This window comes from Salmo trutta, chromosome 11 (genome assembly GCF_901001165.1).
Source record: "Salmo trutta chromosome 11, fSalTru1.1, whole genome shotgun sequence".
Lineage (NCBI taxonomy): Eukaryota > Metazoa > Chordata > Actinopteri > Salmoniformes > Salmonidae > Salmo > Salmo trutta.
The window spans coordinates 12,045,327-12,070,303 of record NC_042967.1 but is presented as its reverse complement, the minus strand read 5'-3'; positions in this window follow the sequence as shown (position 1 = coordinate 12,070,303).

Sequence of the window (24,977 nt, the reverse complement as noted above, 5' to 3'; positions counted from 1 at the left end):
TCAATTAACAGGTGTGCCTTGTTAAAAGTTAATTTGTGAAATTTCTTTCCTTCTTAATGTGTTTGACCCAATCAGTTGTGTTGTGACAAAGTAGGGTAAGCATACAGAAGATAGCCATATTTGGTAAAAGACCAAGTCCATATTATGGCAAGAACAGCTCAAATAAACAAAGAGAAACGACGGTCCATCATTATTTTAAGACATGAAGGCCCGTCAATACAGAACATTTCAAAAACTTTGAATGTTTCTTCAAGTGCAGTTGCAAAAACCATCAAGCGCTATGATGAAACTGTCTCTCATGAGGACCGCCACAGGAAAGGAAGACCCAGAGTTACCTCTGCTGTAGAGGATAAGTTTATTGGAGTTACCAGCCTCAGAAATTGGCAATTAGCTGCACCTCAGATTGCAGCCCAAATAAATAATTCACAAAGTTCAAGTAACACATCTCAACATCAACTTTTCAGAGGAGACTGCGTGAATCAGGCCCTCATGGTTGAATTGCTGCAAAGAAACCACTACTAAAGGACACCAATAAGAAGAAGAGACTTGCTTGGGCCAAGAAACACAACCAATGGACATTAGACCTCAACCCAATTGAAATGGTTTGGGATGAGTTGGACCGCAGAGTAAAGGAAAAGCAGCCAACAAGTGCTCAGCATATGTAGGAACTCCTTCAAGACTGTTGGAAAAGCATTCCAGGTGAAGATGGTTGAGAGAATGCCAAGCGTGTGCAAAGCTGTCTTCAAGGCAAAGGGTGGCTACTTTGAAGAATCTCAAATATAAAATGATTTTGATTTGTTTAACACTTTTTTGGTTACTACATGATTCCAAATGTGTTATTTAATAGTTTTGATGTCTTCACTATTATTCCACAGCGGTTCTTCCTTTAAATGTTGCGGCGTACTGCAGCACAGCTTGCAGGGTGCGAATAATTCTATGGCATGTTATTTAAGTGTCAGCCATTGTTGCTAGAATGATGCAATTTACCACAATCTGCCACCATCTACCACAAAGTGTCGCGACGTAAGCTACAAACTTTTAAAGAAAGAACCACTATAGAAAATTGTAAAAATAAAGAAAACCCCTTGAATGAGTAGGTGTGTCCAAACGTTTGACTGATACTGTATATTTATTTTTTATTAATGTTTTACTTTTAGATTTGTATGTCACGTCCTGACCAGTAATAAGGGTTATTTGTTATTTTAGTTTGGTCAGGACGTGGCAGGGGGGTTTTGTTTTATGTGGTTCAGGGTGTGTTTGTGTATGTGTTCATGTAGAGGGGGTATTTGGTTTATATGGTTCGGGGTGGTTGTTTATGTAGAGGGGTATTTGATTTATTAGTCCAGGGTTTTGGTTATTGTTCTATGTTTAGTTAATTGGTGTTGGGGCCTTCAGTTGGAGGCAGCTGTCTTTCGTTGCCTCTGATTGAAGGTCCTATAAATAGGCATGTGTTTTGTCATGGGATTTTGTGGGAGATTGTTGCTGTGTATAGCTTTGTGCCTTACCGGCCTGTTCTTTGTCGTCGTGTTTTTGTATACGTTTTGGTTTTTCCTTCTTTGTCCTTTAATAAAAGAAGATGAGTATACAGTTTCCCGCTGCGTCTTGGTCTAAACCCTACGACACCCGTGACATTGTGTGTATTGTTGTGAATTGTTAGATACTACTGCCATGTTGGAGCTAGGAACACAATCATTTTGCTACACCCGCAATAACATCTGCTAAATATGTGTATTTGACCAATACATTTTTTTTATTTGGTTTAATTAAGCCTGCTATGTGCCCCCAGGCTGTTCTCTCAGGACATCCATTCTTGTCTAACCTCTGCTTTGTGTATAACCTCTGTCTGAGATGGACATGCTCAGAGGGATATGGGGTAGAGTCCTAAAAGGGAAACTGTGCTTTCCGAGGAGGCCGTTCCATCCCTTGAGTCCTGCCCTACATATAAGCTATACTACTGCATTACATGTACTACAGTATGTGAAGGTCGACGCTATACCATACAGTAAAGGAAGGTCTATATATTTCACTGTTTGTGTTATGGCTACTAATGGTATTTTAATACTCATTCAATGCAAAGTAACAGCAAAACCTGTTGTTTTTTGGCTTTAGCATTATTTGCCAATTTATTTGTTTTATATTATATTCTCTGTCTTCTACTTTAATCTTGTTCTTTTCCTACGGTTGTTACTGTACTAGCCACAAACAACATGTTTAACTCAACCTGGAGGCATCGACAACAATAGATTATTGCAACAGTTGTTAGGTATTTAGGCTACCATTAGTTTGTTTGTACTCTGCTCTATTTTGTAGCTGTGAAACAATATCAACGTGACCAACAAGCTAATGATAATTTGTAGTCTGTGGGGGTGTTTTGTTATCATGTTATTGGAACATAAGTTGGGTCCGCAGGAAGGCCGTTTGAGATGGGGATTGTGACCCAGATGGCACCATATTCCCTATAGGATGCACTAGTTTTGACCAGGGCCCTATGGTCCCTGATGAAAAGTAGTGCACTTGTTGGGAATAGGGTGCTATTTGGGACGTAGCTGCTGTTTTCACACGTGCTTTTTTTCTCCCCCTGGTCCGAATTAGACGTTGTGCCTCCTAAACTCTGATTTACATACGTCTCTTTGAGAGGACCAGTGATTAGCCCGTAGTTAAAAAGGCAGAAGGCACAGTTACCGCGGTAATTGCTTTATTAATTTGTAGGGGTTTGGTTTGAGCTAAACCGATAAGATTCCCTTTCATGAAAGTCAGAGGGGCTGGCGAAGTCAACAAAGTCTCTCTCCGCTTAGGGAGACATGATTTAAAGCCCATTTCACACTTGACTTCAGAAATGCCTGAATCATCCTGCCTCTCTCTCTCTGCCTCCTCACCCGCAGAGCTGCCATCTTGTTTTGTCCTTGTGGCTCTGGCACTTTGTCTGATTCCAGAACTAGACTTTTACAAGAGTTCACTTTTGTAAAAAGTGGGTGGCAGGTGTATGTGTGTGTGGGTGGGTTGGTTGGTGGTTTTGGGTTTTGTGTGTGTTTGGTGGTTGTGTGGGTGGGTTGGTGGTTGTGTGGGTTGGTTTGTGTGTGTGTGTGTGTGTGTGTGTGCGTGTGTGTGTGTGTGTGTGTGCGTGTGTGCGTGTGTGTGTGTGCGTGTGTGTGTGCGTGCCTGCGTGCGTGCGTGTGTGTGCCTCTGTACAACACACTCTGGCCTCTGACTGTGTGGGTGAATAATGCTCTTACAAGAAAGCTATAGCCTAAGTGCAGATATCTTGTCATGTCCATATGCCATATCCCCTCCTTCTGAGAGCTCATACATGTTTCTGCACTCTATGTGGGTGGGAAAACATCTGCCAATGTGTCTCGGCACTCTCCTTATTTCCATTAGAAGGTAAACAGATAGTTTCCCTTGTGACTTTCACTCCCCAACATGGCTTAAAGGTTAACATGCCATAGTAGTAAAAATGATAAATAAATGGGGAGGTGGGATGTGAGACAGAATATGCGGTCTGACTCCAGGAAGACTAGCAGCCTCTAAGGCATCAGCTAATGGAGATCCAACTAAAGAAGAAAGAGAACCAGAGCTATAGCGTGAACCAGGGGAGATTGAGGCCAAAGGTATATGTGTATTGTGTATGTACAGATGCCGTATCTTAATTTGTCATTTCGACTTCAGACTTGATTTGCCCTAATGAAAAATGTATCAACCCCTACAAAGAATTTCCATGAAATATAATCCACATAACAATTCACATTTCCTGTTGCTGCAGAATTATTTTCCTACTGTGTGAAACTGGCTCAAATTAAGATACGGCATCTGTATATTTGCTCCTCTATATAGTCAGATAGCCACTCGTATACACTGTCTTCATTAAAACTCTAGTCACACCTACTAAACCACTGAGCACAGATGATCAACCAAATACTGTGCTGATCAAATTCCCATTCCCGTTGTGTAAGCAGTAATTAGATGGAGAGTGACAAACAGTGTGTGTGTGTGTGTGTGTGTGTGTTCGTGTGTGTACGCTCTACTCTTATTTTCTCTTCGCTCGCTCCTCTCCTCTCCTCTGGTCACATCACATCACAGGCTGCATGGATTGTAGAGGGTCTCCATGGCTACAAAGCATGGCTGAATTAGACGTAGGGCATTAGACATACCAACACAATATCCCCCCAGTCTTCCTGTGCAGCGAGAAAGCTTTTGGAATGGATTTTTTGTTATTTGTAAATTGAAACACTGGGCCATGGTTGTGAGTAAAATTGTTAGGTATATGGATCCATATTTGCATTCTTGCAGTGTAAAATTATATTTGTTTTCATCCCCAGAAATGCAGTTATTGTTTTCGATTGAATGGCACCATAACTTAATATCGTGGAGAGGAGTAAAGCAAAGCTGACTTGTTGTACAACACTTCTTTATTTTTTCCCATAATAAACTGGAGCACGGTGTCAATCATTGGCGTACATCGACCTGGGATGTTAATTGAATGACCTTCGTTAATGAATGCATTATCCCTCCTCATTTGCGGCTATACGCAGTCTTAATCTGCATTAGGAGAACGTGATACGGCGTCCTGTCTCTGTAATCAGTTTATCTCTCCAAAATGTTATATTTGCTTATCTGCTTATTATCTTAATTAGAAAGCAATTGGAACAGTAGATATGAAAATTTAAGTCTGGACCACCCGGTATTTCATGTAGGCTTAAAAGTGAAACAGAAGTGTTGTTTAATTAGATACTTTTGACATCTGTTGATTCGGTTTTGATTGCTTTGGGCTTGATAAGAACCCTGCCAACAACTGAAAGATTCAGTAATGTTGAGTTACATGTTATTTTTCATAGCGTTACATTGAATTGAATGTCCTATTGCCAGTACATTTTTTGCTGGACATAATGCCATTTGTCGTGTGCCGCTTGGAAGCTACTTGTACCTACAGTATTCAAGAGGGAGTAATGTAAAGTAACAAACGACAGATAATGATTGGCTTGTGGCCTATACTGTAGGTCTGGCAATCTAAAGGTCAGAGAGTAGTGTTAATCAGTTTCCTTCTATAGCATATTGTAGTTCTCAGAACTTAGCTAGTGTTAGTTGTCACTGTAAAGAAAAGAGCCTGCACCTTTGAAGATGTAGGCTCATGTTTCATCAGAATATAAATGGACGGAAGGGCATCAAGGAGAATAGAAAACCTAATTTCCTTTGACATGTTATAAGGCCAAGGGAGACTCAGAGATACTGCAGAATCAGTTTAGATGGTATTATAAGCAGGTACAGGAAATGTTTGATGCTCGCCTCAGATTACATATTCTTCCTTTGATATTTAAAAAAAGGCCACATACTGTAGTATAGGATATGAATTCACAATCAGATCAGTGACAAATATTAGCTGTGGCAGTCTTTGCTTATGTGAAGACTAATGTTATGGTTGTTGATTAATTCATATGTTGTCATATTGAGTTTGTCTAGCAGGGCTGTTCAATGTCGGTCCTGTGGAGACATGACTTCTGGTTTTGGTCCTCTCCTAATAAGGGACTAATTCAGACCAGGGACAGCAGGTGAGTGCAATTAACTACCAGGTCGAAGAAAAACAACAGAAGTGTTTCTGCCCTCCAGGACAGAAACAGTCCTGGAGCCTTGCTGAATTCAAATAGGCATAGGAAATGACTTGAGGTGGAATGATTTCTTTTTGTAAAAAATCTGAGAAACTTTTGAATTTCATGGCAGTTGAATATCCCAGAAGCAAGAAAACAAGTCAGTTGTTTGACATCAATGGCTGTCATTAAATGATAATTAAACATGAAATATGGGTTGCATAACTGCAATTTGGACTTTCATCCCAGATAACAGAGCAGGGATGACTTGATTTCAATCGGAATAAAATAAAGAGACACATTGATATGTCTCTCTCCGGCACCATTTCTGACTTGTTTTATAACCTACATGAAATGAAAGAATAATGGCGATCTCTTTTGGTTTAGGAAATAATTGTCGTCAAGAGGAAAGGAAATAACGATATGTGAGAGTTTCAGACTGAACCTATCCTTATTTAATCATTTGAATCCGGTTCTGACACGATCCCTATAATGAAATAGCTTAGTAAAAATATCATCCCTGCCTAACGTAGCCCACCAACGGAAACATGGAACCGACATATCCAGAAAGGGAAGAATGTAGTTAGGCCTACACCTAGAATTGAAAATCAACTTTATTCACTAAGTACATTTACACATACTCTGAAATGTACTTAGTGATATAGTGCTGCTAGTGATAGACAACATTTAGAGACTGCATACAGACAGAGGAAATTACTAAAATGTACACAAAGCAGATAGACATAAGTGCGAAGTAAGTAACATAGAAGGAAGTGTTTGCTACTTTCACATCATCTGCATTCCACAGCTCTGATAAAGCAAATGCTATTAGCATTAAAGTGCTAGAGCTCCCCAACCATCATCTGTGTGTATTCAACTGTCAAAGCTAACAGTATCAACGTTGAAGTGTTACTGTTTAGCTGTGGTGCTAACTGTCAAAGCTAATGCCATTACATTAGCATTCAAGCCCTAGTGACTTAGCTGTGGTGATAAATGTCAATGCTAATGCCATTACATTAGCATTCAAGAGCTAGCGACTTAGCTGGGATGCTAACTGTCGCGTTGGCTGCACCTCATTTAAAAAGAGCAATCAGCGGCACGCTGCTGCTTATCAGCAGGTGTTTGGAGCGGAGTGGCTCATCAGCATAAACAAATTAACCTTAGATAGACGGAGCCCAGAGGCGAAAACAGATTAATAGAAAACATTAACGAGAAACAAGAACGATAACCTGTCTGTCACATTCACAAACACGACCAGGCTAGGAGGCAGGAGTGTCTCTATTAAAAGATGAGGGTATTTGATTAGAGTTTTGTTATTTTGTTATCTGACCATGTCATAGACACATTCATTGTGTTGTTCGTCATCTGCTACATAGCTTTGATAATTTAGGCCTAGGCTACTCGGAGTGCAACACACAATTTGTGCGCTGTGACGTCAAGCGAAGTTGAGTTGGGCAGTTAGGGGCTACGCTAGGCCAATCTATATGCTCTCAGTTGTACGGTATCCATATTCTGACATACTCACTGACACAACTTCCATGGATGTGTGACGCTGTCTTAATATGGACACCGTGCAGGTAACTTTTACTTAACTGTAACTTTTGAAAGGACAATGCTTCGTCCTATCCTATCTCTGAGTGAAGGGAAGCTTGATGGCCATTAGGTATTCTCCCAGTGCAGTTTGCATTAGCCAGTATGTTCCCAAACAAACAAACACACAAACAGGAACCTGTCACCTGTGAAATTACTCCATGCATTCATCCAACACCCTTTTTGTATTCAACAGTGACAGATAAATATAAGAACCGATTGTCTTGCGAACGCATAATTGCTTATTAATGAGACGCAAATTCAAAAGAGCATCACCGTTTCTCGGTCGTCACTACCCACTGGGCACACACGCGAGTTGAATCAACGTTGTTTCCACGCTGAACCAACGTGGAATAGACGTTGAATAGACGTCTGTGCCCAGTAGGTATTGGCATCGTCTGCATGATACTGTACCTGCATTGGAATGGAAGTAACCTTATACCACCTCTAGCTATGGGATTTTATCTACATGCTTAGATTTGTTATTTAACCTTTTCAATAACTGCTGTGATGTCATCTGTATCTGTCCCCAGTGGGTAGTTGCCACAGTTATAATGATGACTAAACCCCGCCTATTTCTACAATGTATCTTCTTAAAATAATATTTGAAACCTAACCCTAACCTTTACCACACCGATAACCTTATACCTAACCCTAAACTTATTTTTTTTTAACAATTTTGACTTTGTGGCTATGGTAACTAATTGTAACCCAATTTCTATGTAATTGAATGGAAACTTAACATTGAGGATTTTCTGGTTTCAAGCAACAGCACAATTGTGTATGGCAACAGCTTTTCATTTATATGTGCAGTGAACACAGTTACAGTAAACAAATGTATAAAACAAATGACACAGACAAAACCGAGCCATTGGTGTTGTGTACATTGAGCTCTTGGACAATCTTCCTCTCTTGATTATGGACCTGCTCTTTTATGAAGCACTCTACCAACCAACATCAATGAGAAGATCTATATATCAGTGAAGCACTTGGCCTCCTTTCTTTGAGGCTGCTGCTCTCATCTCACCGCACCACCGGCCATAACACAATGAAATACCTTGGCACCAGGCCTAAAGCCCACCGGCATTTTACCCATAATCATATCATATATTCACACTACCGCCGGAGTGTCTGCTTCGCTTGGCTCTCTCCTCTCCTCTCTTCTGTCTTCTGTCCTCTATCCCCCTTTCTCTGTCTGTCTCTCTCTATTCTACGCCTTGTGTATTTGCGGGGAAAAGCATTCTGATTTGTATGAGCGATGACCGGGGGGAGAAGCGCAGCTAGCAGGGCCCTAAGAAGCGTCGGCATGCGAGGGAAACAGTCACCGCTGGCGTTTCTTTCATTCCCCCGCAACCAGTCAGAGTGACTTGATGAAAGTGTGTCTGCTTTTACAGAAATATATCTTTGAGGCTAGTGGAATGTAATGCTATTGATATGGCAGCATGCGAGCCCTTTGAGAGACTTGGCTCAGATACAGTACACAGCAGAACTTGCTAATGAAACCCAACTCGTATACCTATCAGATATTAATGTCGCTTTCTTTCTTCCAGAGTTGAACTGGGGACTGTGGAGACATCTAGTGTGGAATTGAAAAATAAATGGACTAAGAAGTGAGGCAAGTTACGCAATCTAACCCTCTCCCCAAGAATTATTCACAGGCTAATTATCCAAAATGTCTGACAGTCCCTCTCAGTGGAGGAAGTCCCTTCCTCTGCCAACGCTGTGTCTCGAAATCCCAGAGCAGAACTAAGTGCTAAACGCCCACTTTATGGAGAAGAGGATGGATGGAGGAGATGATGGGAGTTCTGGGTTTCTCTCTGCCACCAGCCTCAGTCATCCACACAGCCAGGTGGGCGGATTAATCGTCTGGTGCTGGACGGATAGGGCGGGGTGGAACTGGATCAGACGGTTGGATTTGTTTAATAGACTGCTTCTTCGTCGACTTACTGTAGTAGACTACACCTTTATGGGTTTGAGTGCTCTAGGGTATGTTCAAACTGGGTGTATGACAGTATGGGTTTGAGTGCTCTAGGGCATGTTCAAACTGGGTGTATGACAGTATGGGTTTGAGTGCTCTAGGGCATGTTCAAACTGGGTGTATGACAGTATGGGTTTGAGTGCTCTAGGGCATGTTCAAACTGGGTGTATGACAGTATGGGTTTGAGTGCTCTAGGGTATGTTCAAACTGGGTGTATGACAGTATGGGTTTGAGTGCTCTAGGGTATGTTCAAACTGGGTGTATGACAGGATGGGTTTGAGTGCTCTAGGGCATGTTCAAACTGGGTGTATGACAGTATGGGTTTGAGTGCTCTAGGGTATGTTCAAACTGGGTGTATGACAGTATGGGTTTTGGTGCTCTAGGGCATGTTCAAACTGGGTGTATGACAGTATGGGTTTGAGTGCTCTAGGGTATGTTCAAACTGGGTGTATGACAGTATGGGCTTGAGTGCTCTAGGGTATGTTCAAACTGGGTGTATGACAGTATGGGTTTGAGTGCTCTAGGGTATGTTCAAACTGGGTGTATGACAGGATGGGTTTGAGTGCTCTAGGGCATGTTCAAACTGGGTGTATGACAGTATGGGTTTGAGTGCTCTAGGGCATGTTCAAACTGGGTGTATGACAGTATGGGTTTGAGTGCTCTAGGGTATGTTCAAACTGGGTGTATGACAGTATGGGTTTGAGTGCTCTAGGGCATGTTCAAACTGGGTGTATGACAGTATGGGTTTGAGTGCTCTAGGGCATGTTCAAACTGGGTGTATGACAGTATGGGTTTGAGTGCTCTAGGGTATGTTCAAACTGGGTGTATGACAGTATGGGTTTGAGTGCTCTAGGGTATGTTCAAACTGGGTGTATGACAGTATGGGTTTGAGTGCTCTAGGGCATGTTCAAACTGGGTGTATGACAGTATGGGTTTGAGTGCTCTAGGGTATGTTCAAACTGGGTGTATGACAGTATGGGTTTGAGTGCTCTAGGGTATGTTCAAACTGGGTGTATGACAGTATGTATGACACCCTATCCACTTGTCTACCAATTGAAAGTATTCATGATTTGTTTTGGTGTTCCAGCTTTTGGATGCTAGTTTTGGTTATTAGAACGTTAGGACTTGTTTTGGTTCACTGCCAGTATTTAAACACTTACTGCAACTTTTGGTTGCGTTTACCCTTTAATTCTTTCACATTTTTCATATCTGTGAAAGAACTACAGTATGAGAACACGATCTGTCTGAAAAGTTCAATTCCAAAAGCTTGAAGGCTTGAATTTTCCATCCTCCCACACACACACACACATACACACACCCCCATGATAGCCACTAATACGGTTCAGCTAATAACAAGTCCACATAGAATTACATGGTATTATGCCTGAACTTAATGAACCTGACGTCTACAAACTTCATACAGTGAACTTTTTAATGGTCATGGTGAATACACCAGTTCTATGCCTTTGACAATACAGTACGCCCACTAAGCGAAGCGAAGCTGTGATTTGACTCTACAGTGTGCATACTGTCTTCATTTACCCATCATGGACAATTGGACTCAGAAAGAGATCCTGAATTTCTCTGTCTCTCTGTCTGTCAGTCTCTCTGTCTGTCAGTCTCTCTGTCTGTCTGTCTCTCTTTTGTCTCTGTCTCTTTTTCTCTTCCAGTTTTCCCTCCCTCCCTTCCTCCATAGTACAGTATGTGAGGGTCTTAGTGTGAATCCACTCAGCAGTGTACATGTTCTTAAGCAGGCCAGGGATTTCCTCTCCCCTCTCTAGAGTGGAGGAAGTCACCGTTGGACCCATTCCTCCTCATCCCCAGACCCAGGGACACGTCACGTTTGTCGGGCACAGACTCTTGTGTAATCCCCCTCCTCTCCAGCAGATTTCCCCTTATTACCCAGTCCCATCACACACTGTGAGAAAGCCACCAGGGACCCTTTTCAGGCGAGAGCGCCTGAGATTAGATCACTGTAGCTAGCTAAAGTGGATCAGTACACACATAAATGTGTACGCGTGCACACGCAAACACACACAGGTGACACTCACACATGCACATATTATTCAACAAGCATATACAAATGTTCTGATGCATTATACACTAACAGTATGTTCACAATCACACATGACAATGCAATGCCTGCAGTGGCTAAAAATGAAACGGACATCAGTTTGCTGCAAACACTATAGCTTCCTCCACCGACCCTGTACCCATACCGGGCTCCAACCAGTGGTCCTCTGCTCGCAGACAGACTTGAGCGCCCTCCTTGACAATGTTTGAGCTATTGAAAAATATCTAATTGGATAGCTCCATCGGCGGCAGTTCAAGCTAGCTGTGGAGAGAGCTCACAGTACGTTCTTAACTCTGTTACACACACACACACACACACACACACACACACACACACACACACACACGCACACACACTAACACACTTCAAAACAATACATTTACCTGCAGGGTGATTATATCAGTCTCCTAAATGTTTCCCAGAGAAATTAAACACACAAAAGCACAGCATTCATATTCCTCTCATGTCGCTGAGCCACACACACACGCAGACACATACACCAATGCACTTCAAGACAATAAATGTACCTGCAGTATGAACATATTAGATTATATCAGTCTCCTAAATGTTTCCAAGGGAAATTAAACACACAAAAGCACAGCATTCATATTCCTGTCATGTCTCTGAGCTACACCAATTACAACACAAACAAACTCATGCACATCATACAGGAATACTCATACATAGAGACTCACGAGCACACATTGAAATGTAGGGACCGGCGAAATGTCCCCACCTGGCCAAATCTACCTTCTTTTACTTTCCTTGTGAGGACTTCTGTACCCCACATTGAGACTCACTGCAGAAAACCTCTTCCCAGCTCCCGGCCTTTACTGTCTAGAAGTGCTATGGAGGTGCTGCACCAAGACCTGCTACTGTAGGCTACATACTGTACAGTACACCTTGACATCTGTCTTCAAGACTGTTCCCCTTACAGCACTTCAGCTTGCTGGTTTCCTTGGAAACCCCATACTGTGTACTGCAGCATACATCATCCTCATATGGATCAATAATGTGCTCATCCAAAAGGTGTGTTACCGTGGTAGCATTGTTTTATAGTGCAGCGTAGTCTTCCGACAGGTGCTGTCAGTCCTGCATGAAGCTATAATCCCCGACAGTGCAAAGGAAAGTCACGCTATGTGACACAAGACAATGGTACTGTTGTGAATATGTCTCACTTCAAACTTCCTGAAATGACTGCATCAACTAGACTAGAAGAGGGTACAGACGTGACTCAGACAGTACAGTACACACTGTCTTAGTGAGTCGTAATGGATTCTACCTTAATACATTTATAATGATTTGCTGTCAGAGAATCATACTTATGGACAATAATAATGAACAACTCACAGAAGGGCTTTTGCTTAGGGCAACAGTTGACAGATTCTCAATATCTTAACTATATACAATATTTCTTATCTTCGGACTAACTCCGAGGTGTGTCTGACCCTACTTTATTAAGAAGTAATACAAATTTGAAAAGTAAAATTCATACATTCAAACCAAGGAATTCTGTAATAAAATATAAGATAATACATGAATAAGCTCATTTGGACTTGTGCTCTTGTCGAACTATTCTGAAAGTAACTGACAGAACCGTAAAGGAAGAGACACGCTACTTAAATTGATAAAGCCTCAGTATTAACCTTAAATTTACAATGCACTTAAGTAGGAGTGCTAAATCTTAGAAAGCGTTTCTTCATTCTCCTGCATGCGTTGTGATGCCTCAGTCTCAAGGTTTTCTATGCGTCTATAATTTAAAAACAAACCCAAATCAGGCCTCTTTTGTTTTTTGTTTTTTGTACAGTTGAAATCGCACGTTTACATACACCTTAGCCAAATACATTTAAACTCAGTTTTTCACAATTCCTGACATTCAATCCTAGTAAAAATTCCCTGTGTTAGGTCAGTTAGGATCACCACTTTATTTTAAGAATGTGAAATGTCAGAAAAATAGTAGAGAGAATGATTATTTCAGCTTTTATTTCTTTCATCACATTCCCAGTGGGTCAGAAGTTTACATACACTCAATTAGTATTTGGTAGCATTGCCGTTAAATTGTTTAACTTGGGTCAAACGTTTCAGGTAGCCTTCCACAAGCTTCCCACAATAAGTTGGGTGAATTTTGGCCCATTCCTCCTGACAGAGCTGGTGTAACTGAGTCAGGTTTGTAGGCCTCCTTGCTTGCACACGCTTTTTCAGTTTTCAGTTCTGCCCACAAATATTTTCTATAGGATTGAGGTCAGGGCTTTGTGATGGCCACTCCAATACCTTGACTTTGTTGTCCTTAAGCCATTTTGCCACAACTTTGGAAGTATGCTTAGGGTCATTGTCCATTGAGATGTTGCTTCAATATATCCACATCATTTTCCTGCCTCATGATGCCATCCATTTTGTGAAGCGCACCAGTCCCTACTGCAGCAAAGCATCCCCACAACATGATGCTGCCACCCCCATGCTTCACGGTTGGGATGGTGTTTTTCAGCTTGCAAGCCTCCCCATTTTTCCTACAAACATAACGATGGTCATTATGGCCAAACAGTTATATTTTTGTTTCATCAGACCAGAGGACATTTCTCTAAAAAGTATGTTCTTTGTCCCCATGTGCAGTTGCAAACCATAGTCTGGCTTTTTTATGGCGGTTTTGGAGCAGTGGCTTCTTCCTTGCTGAGCGGCCTTTCAGGTTACATCGATATAGGACTCATTTTACTGTGGATACAGATACTTTTGTACCTGTTTCCTCCTTTTTTTCTGAGGTCTTGGCTGATTTCTTTCGATTTTCCCATGATGTCAAGTAAAGAGGCACTGAGTTTGAAGGTAGGACTTGAAATACATCCACAGGTACACCTCCAATTGACTCAAATGATGTCAATTAGCCTATCAGAAGCTTCAAAAGCCATGACATCATTTTCTGGAATTTTCCAAGCTGTTTAAAGGCACAGTCAACTTAGTGTATGTAAACTTCTGACTCACTGGGATTGTGATATAATTCACTGTAAGTGAAATAATCTGTCTGTAAACAATTGTTGGAAAAATGACTTGTGTCATGCACAAGGTAGTTTGTTAACAAGAAATTTGTGGAGTGGTTGATAAACAAGTTTAATTGACTCCTACCTAAGTGTATGTTAATTTCCAACTTCAACTGTATGTGATGAATTCTACACTTATTCTGTCCTCAGAAGTTTTTTCAGTGATGTTTACTGTGTAGGAGAATGCCCAGGTCTGCTGCCTCTGCAGCTCACTAAGATAGGCAAGATGAGGACACACAGAGAACACCAGCATTAGTCGTGCACTGCTCTAAAACATATAGAACCTTTTTGAAGGGACATACCATGAAGTGAGCCATTTAACCCTTTGTGGTTCCGTTAAGTTATGTAGTCAAAGCAGGTAAGAAACAGGGTTCAGGGTAGATTGGGTATACACTCCTGGCTGGTTTGTGTACTTCTGAAAGTTGTCGGTTGGCAAAGTAAAAGCTTTCTATCTCCCCTGAGGAGCAACAGCCTTGGCTTGTAAACTGTTTAGAATATTACACTAATTACTTCCTTTTAATGTTTTTTTCATGTTTTTTGAGGGGAAAACATGAATTAGATTGTGAAAACAAACCACACATTTTCCACAGAAAATTCACGTGTGATAAGGTTTTTGGTTTTCAATCTAAGATATGCCAATACAAAGTGTGTAATATTCCAACAAGTCATGATCAAATCAAATCAAATCAAATTTATTTATATAGCCCTTCGTACATCAGCTGAAATCTCAAAGTGCTGTACAGAAACCCAGCCTAAAACCCCAAACAGCAAGCAATGCATGTGAAAGAAGCACGGTGGCTGGGAAAAACTCCCTAGGAAAAACTCCTGAGAAAGGCCAAAAACCTAGGAAGAAACCTAGAGAGGAACCAGGCTATGAGGGGTGGCCAGTCCTCTTCTGGCTGTGCCGGGTGGATATTATAACAGAACATGGTCAAGATGTTAAAATGTTCGTAAATGACCAGCATGGTCAAATAATAATAATCATAGTAGTTGTCGAGGGTGCAACAAGCACGTCCGGTGAACAGGTCAGGGTTAAGTAGCCGCAGGCAGAACAGTTGAAACTGGAGCAGCAGCATGGCCAGGTGGACTGGGGACAGCAAGGAGTCATCATGCCAGGTAGTCCTGGGGCATGGTCCTAGGGCTCAGGTCCTCCGAGAGAAAGAAAGAAAGAAAGAGAGAATTAGAGAGAGCATATTTACATTCACACAGGACACCGAATAAGACAAGAGAATACTCCAGATGTAACAGACTGACCCTAGCCCCCCGACACATAAACTACTGCAGCATAAATACTGGAGGCTGAGACAGGAGGGATCAGAAGACACTGTGGCCCCATCCGATGATACCCCCGGACAGGGCCAAACAGGCAGGATATAACCCCACCCACTTTGCCAAAGCACAGCCCCCACACCACTAGAGGGATATCTACAACCACCAACTTACCGTCCGAAGACAAGGCCGAGTATAGCCCACAAAGATCTCCGCCACGGCACAACCCAAGGGGGGGGCGCCAACCCAGACAGGAAGACCACGTCAGTGGCTCAACCTACTCAAGTGAAGCACCCCTCCCATGGACGGCATGGAAGAACACCAGTAAGTCAGTGACTCAGCCCCTGTAAAAGGGTTAGAGGCAGAGAATCCCAGTGGGAAGAGGGGAACCGACAAGGCAGAGACAGCAAGGGCGGTTCGTTGCTCCAGCCTTTCCGTTCACCTTCACACTCCTGGGCCAGACTATACTTAATCATAGGACCTACTGAAGAGATAAGTCTTCAGTAAAGACTTAAAGGTTGAGACTGAGTCTGCGTCTCTCACATGGGTAGGCAGACCATTCCATAAAAATGGAGCTCTATAGGAGAAAGCCCTACCTCCAGCCGTTTGCTTAGAAATTCTAGGGACAATTAGGAGGCCTGCGTCTTGTGACCGTAGCGTACGTGTAGGTATGTACGACAGGACCAAATCGGAAAGATAGGTAGGAGCAAGCCCATGTAATGCTTTGTAGGTTAGCAGTAAAACCTTGAAATCAGCCCTTGCCTTAACAGGAAGCCAGTGTAGGGAGGCTAGCACTGGAGTAATATGATCAAATTTTTTGGTTCTAGTCAGGATTCTAGCAGCCGTATTTAGCACTAACTGAAGTTTGTTTAGTGCTTTATCCGGGTAGCCGGAAAGTAGAGCATTGCAGTAGTCGAGCCTAGAAGTAACAAAAGCATGGATTAATTTTTCTGCGTCATTTTTGGACAGAAAGTTTCTGATTTTTGCAATGTTACGTAGATGGAAAAAAGCTGTCCTTGAAGCAGTCTTGATATGTTCTTCAAAAGAGAGATCAGGGTCCAGAGTAACGCCGAGGTCCTTCACAGTTTTATTTGAGACGACTGTACAACCATCCAGATTAATTGTCAGATTCAACAGAAGATCTCTTTGTTTCTTGGGACCTAGGACAAGCATCTCTGTTTTGTCCGAGTTTAAAAGTAGAAAATTTGCAGCCATCCACTTCCTTATGTCTGAAACACAGGCTTCTAGCGAGGGCAATTTTGGGGCTTCACCATGTTTCATTGAAATGTACAGCTGTGTGTCGTCCGCATAGCAGTGAAATTTAACATTATGTTTTCGAATGACATCCCCAAGAGGTAAAATATATAGTGAAAACAATAGTGGTCCTAGAACGGAACCTTGAGGAACACCGAAATTTACAATTGATTTGTCAGAGGACGAACCATTCACAGAGACAAACTGATATCTTTCCGACAGATAAGATCTAAACCAGGCCAGAACTTGTCCATGTAGACCAATTTGGGTTTCCAATCTCTCCAAAAGAATGTGGTGATCGATGGTATCAAAAGCGGCACTAAGATCTAGGAGCATGAGGACAGATGCAGAGCCTCGGTCTGACGTCATTAAAAGGTCATTTACCACCTTCACAAGTGCAGTCTCAGTGCTATGATGGGGTCTAAAACCAGACTGAAGCGTTTCGTATACATTGTTTGTCTTCAGGAAGGCAGTGAGTTGCTGCGCAACAACTTTTTCTAAATTTTTTTTGAGAGGAATGGAAGATTCGATATAGGCCGATAGTTTTTTATAATTTCTGGGTCAAGATTCGGCTTTTTCAAGAGAGGCTTTATTACTGCCACTTTTAGTGAGCTTGGTACACATCCGGTGGATAGAGAGCCGTTTATTATGTTCAACATAGGAGGGCCAAGCACAGGAAGCAGCTCTTTCAGTAGTTTAGTTGGAATAGGGTCCAGTATGCAGCTTGAGGGTTTGGAGGCCATGATTATTTTCATCATTATGTCAAGAGATATAGTACTAAAACACTTTAGTATCTCCCTTGATCCTAGGTCCTGGCAGAGTTGTCCAGACTCAGGACAATGGAGCCCTGGAGGAATACCCAGATTTAAAGAGGAGTCCGTAATTTGCTTTCTAATAATCATGATCTTTTCCTCAAAGAAGTTCATAAATTTATTACTGCTGAAGTGAAAGCCATCCTCCATTTGCGAATGCTGCTTTTTAGTTAGCTTTGCGACAGTGTCAAAAAGAAATTTCGGATTGTTCTTATTTTCCTCAATTAAATTGGAAAAATAGGATGATCGTGCAGCAGTGAGGGCTCTTCGATACTGCACGGTACTGTCTTTCCAAGCTAGTCGGAAGACTTCCAGTTTAGTGTGGCGCCATTTCCGTTCCAATTTTCTGGAAGCTTGCTTCAGAGCTCGTGTATTTTCTGTATACCAGGGAGCTAGTTTCATATGACAGATGTTTTTAATTTTTAGGGGTGCAACTGCATCTAGGGTATTGCGCAAGGTTAAATTGAGTTCCTCGGTTAGGTGGTTAACTGATTCTTGTCCTCTGACGTCCTTGGGTAGGCAGAGGGAGTCTGGAAGGGCATCAAGGAATCTTTGGGTTGTCTGAGAATTTATAGCACGACTTTTAATCTTCCTTGGTTGGGGTCTGAGCAGATTTTTTGTTGCAATTGTAAACGCAATAAAATGGTGGTCCGATAATCCAGGATTATGAGGAAAAACATTAAGATCCACAACATTTATTCCATGGGACAAAACTAGGTCCAGAGTATGACTGTGGCAGTGAGTAGGTCCAGAGACATGTTGGACAAAACCCACTGAGTCGATGATGGCTCCGAAAGCCTTTTGGAGTGGGTCTGTGGACTTTTCCATGTGAATGTTAAAGTCACCAAAAATTAGAATATTATCTGCTATGACTACAAGATCCGATAGGAATTCAGGGAACTCAGTAAGGAACACTGCATATGGCCCAGGAGGCCTGTAAACAGTAGCTATAAAAAGTGATTGAGTAGGCTGCATAGATTTCATGACTAGAAGCTCAAAAGACGAAAACGTCATTGTTTTTTTTTTTGTAAATTGAAATTTGCTATCGTAAATGTTAGCAACACCTCCGCCTTTGCCGGATGCACGGGGGGTATGGTCACTAGTGTAACCAGGGGGTGAGGCCTCATTTAACACAGGAAATTCATCAGGCTTAAGCCATGTTTCAGTCAGGCCAATCACATCAAGATTATGATCAGTGATTAGTTCATTGACTATAACTGCCTTGGAAGTGAGGGATCTAACATTAAGTAACCCAATTTTGAGATGTGAAGTATCACAATCTCTTTCAATAATGGCAGGAATGGAGGAGGTCTTTATACTAGTAAGATTACTGAAGCGAACACCGCCATTTTTAATTTTGCCCAACCTAGATCGAGGCACAGACACGGTCTCAATGGGGAAAGCTGAGCTGACTACGCTAACTGTGCTAGTGGCAGACTCCACTAAGCTGGCAGGCTGGCTAACAGCCTGTTGCCTGGCCTGCACCCTATTTCATTGTGGAGCTAGAGGAGTTAGAGCCCTGTCTATGTTCGTAGATAAGATGAGAGCACCCCTCCAGCTAGGATGGAGTCCGTCACTCCTCAGCAGGCCAGGCTTGGTCCTGTTTGTGGGTGAATCCCAGAAAGAGGGCCAGTTATCTACAAATTCTATCTTTTGGGAGGGGCAGAAAACAGTTTTCATCCAGCGATTGAGTTGTGAGACTCTGCTGTAGAGCTCATCACTCCCCCTAACTGGGAGGGGGCCAGAGACAATTAATCGATGCCGACACATCTTTCTAGCTGATTTACACGCTGAAGCTATGTTGCGCTTGGTGACCTCTGACTGTTTCATCCTAACATCGTTGGTGCCGACGTGGATAACAATATCCCTATACTCTCTACACTCGCCAGTTTTAGCTTTAGCCAGCACCGTCTTTAGATTAGCCTTAACGTCGGTAGCCCTGTCCCCTGGTAAACAGTGTATGATCGCTGGATGATTAGTTTTAAGTCTAATACTGCGGGTAATGGAGTCGCCAATGACTAGGGTTTTCAATTTGTCAGAGCTAATGGTGGGAGCCGTCGGCGTCTCAGACCCCACAGCGGGAGGAGCAGAGACCAGAGAAGTCTCGGCCTCCGACTCCGACTCGCTTAACGGGGAGAACCGGTTGAAAGTTTCTGTCGGCTGAATAAGCGACACCGGTTGAGCATTCCTACAGCGTTTCCCTCCAGACGCCATGAGAAAGATGTCCGGCTGCGGGGACCGTGCGAGGGGGTTTATACTAACGTTACTATCTGTACTTGCTGGTGGCACAGACGCTGTTTCATCCTTTCCTACACTGAAATTACCCTTGCCTAACGATTGCGTCTGAAGCTGGGCTTGCAGCACAGCTATCCTTGCCGTAAGGCGATCGTTCTCCTGTATATTATGAGTACAACGACTGCAATTAGAAGGCATCATGTTAATGTTACTTAGCTTCGGCTGTTTGAAGTCCTGACGAACCATGTCCAGATAAAACCTCCGGGGTAGGAAAGTTGAATGAAAAAAAAAAAAGTTGAGTGAGGGAAAAAGTAAAAATATACGGTAATGAAAAAGTAAAAACCATCAGGTAGCAAAGTAAAAACGTAAAAATATACGGAAAAAGTAAAAATATACGGTAATGAAAAAGTAAAAACCGTCAGGTAGCAAAGTAAAAACGGCAACAAAAACGCACAGCAGCGTAAACAAGTCTGCAAGTTGTGACCGGAAAGGGCTAGTATTTCATGTTGCTCATGCGGCTCGTGGCATTTCATGCCTTTCTGTCACATCAGACATAAACTCAACAAAAAAAGAAACATCCCTTTTTCAGGACCCTGTCTTTCAAAGATAATTAGTAAAAATCCAAATGACTTCACAGATCTTCATTGTAAAGGCTTTAAAAACACTGTTTCCCATGCTTCTTCAATGAACCATAAACAATCAATGAACATACACTAGTGGAGCGGTCATTAAGACACTAACAGCTTACAGACGGTAGGCAGTTAAAGTCGCAGTTATGAAAACTTAGGACACTAAAAAGGCCTTTCTACTGTCTCTGAAAAACACCAAAAGAAAGACGCCCAGGGCCCTGCTCATCTGCGTGAATGTGCCTTAGGCATGCTGCAAGGAGGCATGAGGACTGCAGATGTGGCCAGGGCAATAAATTGCAATGTCCGTACTGTGAGACACCTAAGACAGCTCTACAGGGAGACAGGACAGACAGCTGATCGTCCTCACAGTGGCAGACCACGTGTAACAACACTTGCACAGGATCGGTACATCTGAATATCACACCTGCGGGACAGGTACAGGATGGTAACAACAACTGCCCGAGTTACACCAGGAACACGCAATCCCTCCATCAGTGCTGACTGCCTGCAATAGGCTGAGTGAGGCTGGACTGAGGGCTTTTAGGCCTGTTGTAAGGCAGGTCCTCACCAGACATCACCGGCAGCAACGTCGCCTATGGGCACAAAGCCACCGTCGCTGGACCAGACAGAACTGGCAAAAAGTGCTCTTCACTGACGAGTCGTGGTTTTGTCTCACCAGGGGTGATGGTCGGATTCGTGTTTATCATCAAAGGAATGAGTGTTACACCGAGGCCTGCACTCTGGAGCGGGATCGATTTGGAGGGTCCGTCATGGTCTGGGGCGGTGTATCACAGCATTATCGGACTGAGCTTGTTGTCATTGCATACAATCTCAACGCTGTGCGTTACAGGAAAAACAACCTGCTCCCTCATGTGGTACCCTTCCTGCAGGCTCATCCTGACATGACCCTCCAGCATGACAATGCCACCAGCCATACTGCTCGTTCTGTGCGTGATTTCCTGCAAGACAGGAATGTCAGTGTTCTACCATGGCCAGCGAAGAGCCCGGATCTCAATCCCATTGAGCACGTCTGGGACCTGTTGGATCGAAGGGTGAGGGCTAGGGCCATTCCCCCCAGAAATGTCCTGGAACTTGCAGGTGCCTTGGTGGAAGAGTGGGGTAACATCTCACAGCAAGAGCTGACAAATCTGGTGCAGTCCATGAGGAGGAGATGCACTGCAGTACTTAATGCAGCTGGTGACCACACCTGATACTGACTGTTACTTTTGATTTTGACCCCTCCCCTTTGTTCAGGAACACATTATTCCATTTCTGTTAGTCACATGTCTGTGGAACTTGTTCAGTTTATGTCTCAGTTGTTGAATCTTATTATGTTCATACAAATATTTACACTTTTTACATTTTTTATAATATGTTTATTATTTTCCAATAAATACAGCAATACAAACATTGACATTCATTGTACTGTTGAATGGGATGGCCAATTTAGAGGACAAAACAAAACTGAACTCACACATACACAAAATAAAACAAAATCCTATTAGGTGGTACGTATTATAAGAAGACAGCATATAGTCATTACAAGCAGTGTAGTTAAGCCAAAAATAAGTATTGAGTGGAGTACAGCACAGAGTAGCAGCAGATCATCAACCCAGTTATGAAGGGGGACTAGACCATTTATCCAGTATCGGCTGCCATATTTTGTAAAACAATGAACTTCTATTGGAGGTATTGTTTCATATCTTTTCCATATGTATTACATTCCCTAAATCCCGTAACCACATTTCAAAAGGTAGGTACAGTCTCCAATTTCCAAAATGGCAATATGAGCCTTTTGGCTAATAGAGTACAAAGAGAGACAGCCTTCCCTTCCTGGTTATTCCCATCAACTGTACCAAACAGACTGATCAATGGGTCTGGGGCTATACCTCTATCAAAGGCTTTAGATAAGTCATCAAAAATGAGAGCCCAGTAAGCATTTAACTTAGGACATGTCCAGAATAAGTGGGTCAACGTCCCCTCCTCCTGCTTGCACTTCTCACACAGTGGTGAGGTGTCCGGGAACATTTTATTCAGTTTCACTTTTGAGTAATGTAACCTGTGTATCACCTTAAACTGAACAAGGTTGTGTCTGGCATTCACTGAACTGTGGTTTATATTCCTGAGAGCTTCTACCCAGTCCTCATCTGAGATTTCTGAACCAAGTTCTTGTTCCCAAGCCCTTTTAATAGTGTCTGTGGATACCTCTATGTGGGCCTGTAGCACATCATACAGTCTAGAGACCGACCCTTTTGAATGGGGTTTGACAAGGATCAGGCTGTCTAATGTAGGATTATTTGGCTTAATGCCATACTGTGGATATGTGTCCTTAAGAAATTCCTGATTTGGAGGTATCTGAAAAAATGTGTTGTTGGCATGTTGAACCTTCCCTGTAATTGTTGAAATGAAGCTAACTGACCATCCATGTATAAATTACCAATTGTTGTGAGCCCCTTCTCCCTCCACTGTGAAAACATAATTTCATCCAACGCAGGGTGGAAAGCATGATTCGGGCAAATCGGGCTGTCAATGTATACAGTGGGTATGTTAAGAAAATACCTCATCTGTTTCCAGATCCTAAGAGTATGACAAATGACTGGATTAGAGTCATAAATGGCTTTTTTCACATATAATGGACTATTAACAAGTGCAGGGAGTGAGGAACGTTGACAGGAGGTCTGCACAATCAAAAGCCATGAAGGCATATCATTCTGTCGCATCCCAGGTAAACTTTCCCTCCAGAAAGACACAATGTTCAGATTAGCAGCCCAATAATACCATTTAAAGTGAGGAAGGCCAAAGCCCCTCTCTATCTTGTACTTGCATAAATGCTTCTTTGAAATTCTGGCTGCCTTGTTATCCCATAAAAATGGAATTACTATTGAATACAGTTTCTTAAAATAGCTTTGTGGTATGAAATTGGGTAGACATTGGAAGAGGTAAAGAAACCTGGGTAGGATAACCATTTTATTAGCGTTTTTACGACCAACCAAGGAGATAGGCAGAGTTTTCCAAAAATCTATATTTTGTTTAAGCTAATAAATGTTCATGTCCCCATTCGTTTTCAATAGCTGATCTAGGTCTCTTGTCACTACAATGCCAAGGCTTGTGAACTTGTCCATCACTGTTCTAAATGGGGTAGATTGCAGAAATTCCATATCCACAGGCCGTGATATCGGCACCAATTCGCTTTTTTGCCAGTTTATCTTGTAGCCAGAGAGGGAGCCGAATGTATTTATCAAGTTAAGTAAGGGGGGAATAGAAGTTTTAGGCTTGGATAAAAAGAACAGAACAGAACATCGTCTGCATATAGGAATTCGTCCTAAAAACGTTCCTAAAAAGGTTCTCCTGTTCCCCTAACTCTTTCAATTTCTCTCAGCCTAGTATTGGCTCGTTTCTTCCTCTCTGATGTATAAGAAATAATGTAACCTCTAATCACAGGCTTTAGAGATTCCCAATACTGGGATACTGACAAAAAGCCTCATCTTTCAACAGGTATGTGTCTAAGCGCCACGGTCGCCGACCTGTCGACATATTGTCAAGTTTCAGCACCATGGACAGAGGAGAGTGGTCCGCAATTAGAATAGGGTGATAGGTTACCGACGCAGCTGCTGAAATTAGTTTGGAGTCCAACAAAAAAAGAGTCAATTCTGGAATATGATTTATGAACTGATGAAAAGACAGAATAATCCCCATCTGCTGGGTGTGTCAGTCTCCTAATATCAACAATGTTATGGTTTGTCATCAATGTATTTAGACAGACACTGGCATTTGATTGTTGAAGTGACCTTGATAGCTGTTTATCTAAAAGAGGATGTAAAGTACAGTTAATGTCACCTCCAACAATAACACTTGTATCCGAGATATTTGGTATGGCCTTAAATACCCTTTGAAAAAATAATGGATCATCGAAGTTGGGTCCATATGAATTGACCACGGTTATTGGTTTCGAATTCAGTGTACCAGCCACAATTATATACCGACCATTAGGATCTGAAATCGAGGATGAGTAAACAAAAGGAATGTTTTTCCTTATCAGGACTGCTACCCTTCTCGCTTTTGCATCAAAGTTAGACTGGTATATCTGACCGATCCAGCCGACTCGTTGCTTGGCCTGAGCGGAGCGTTTGATATGAGTTTCTTGAAGAAGCACTATGTCAGCCCCTAGTGATTTAAGATGAGAAAAAAACCTTAGCTCGTTTCACGACATGCCCTAAGCCATTACAGTTCCAGCTGACTATCTTTATTCCACTAGGTCTACTCTGTGCTCGGTCACTATGTGGCATGTCTTATTTTAGAGCAAATTGTTGCTGTCATACAAAGCCCAAAAGAAAAACGTCCCGCCGTGCGGGAGCTTGTCATGCCACCTGTATTAATAAATGTGAACATAAAACACAGACCCCATCCCCCCTCCCGTCCCTTTACTGAGTGACTTCCCCCAAACGATGCACTCCTTGACTAACACACAAACCTTAGGGTGTCTAGACATACAGCTTGAACTAACTCGTCATCTATAGATGCTCCGCTT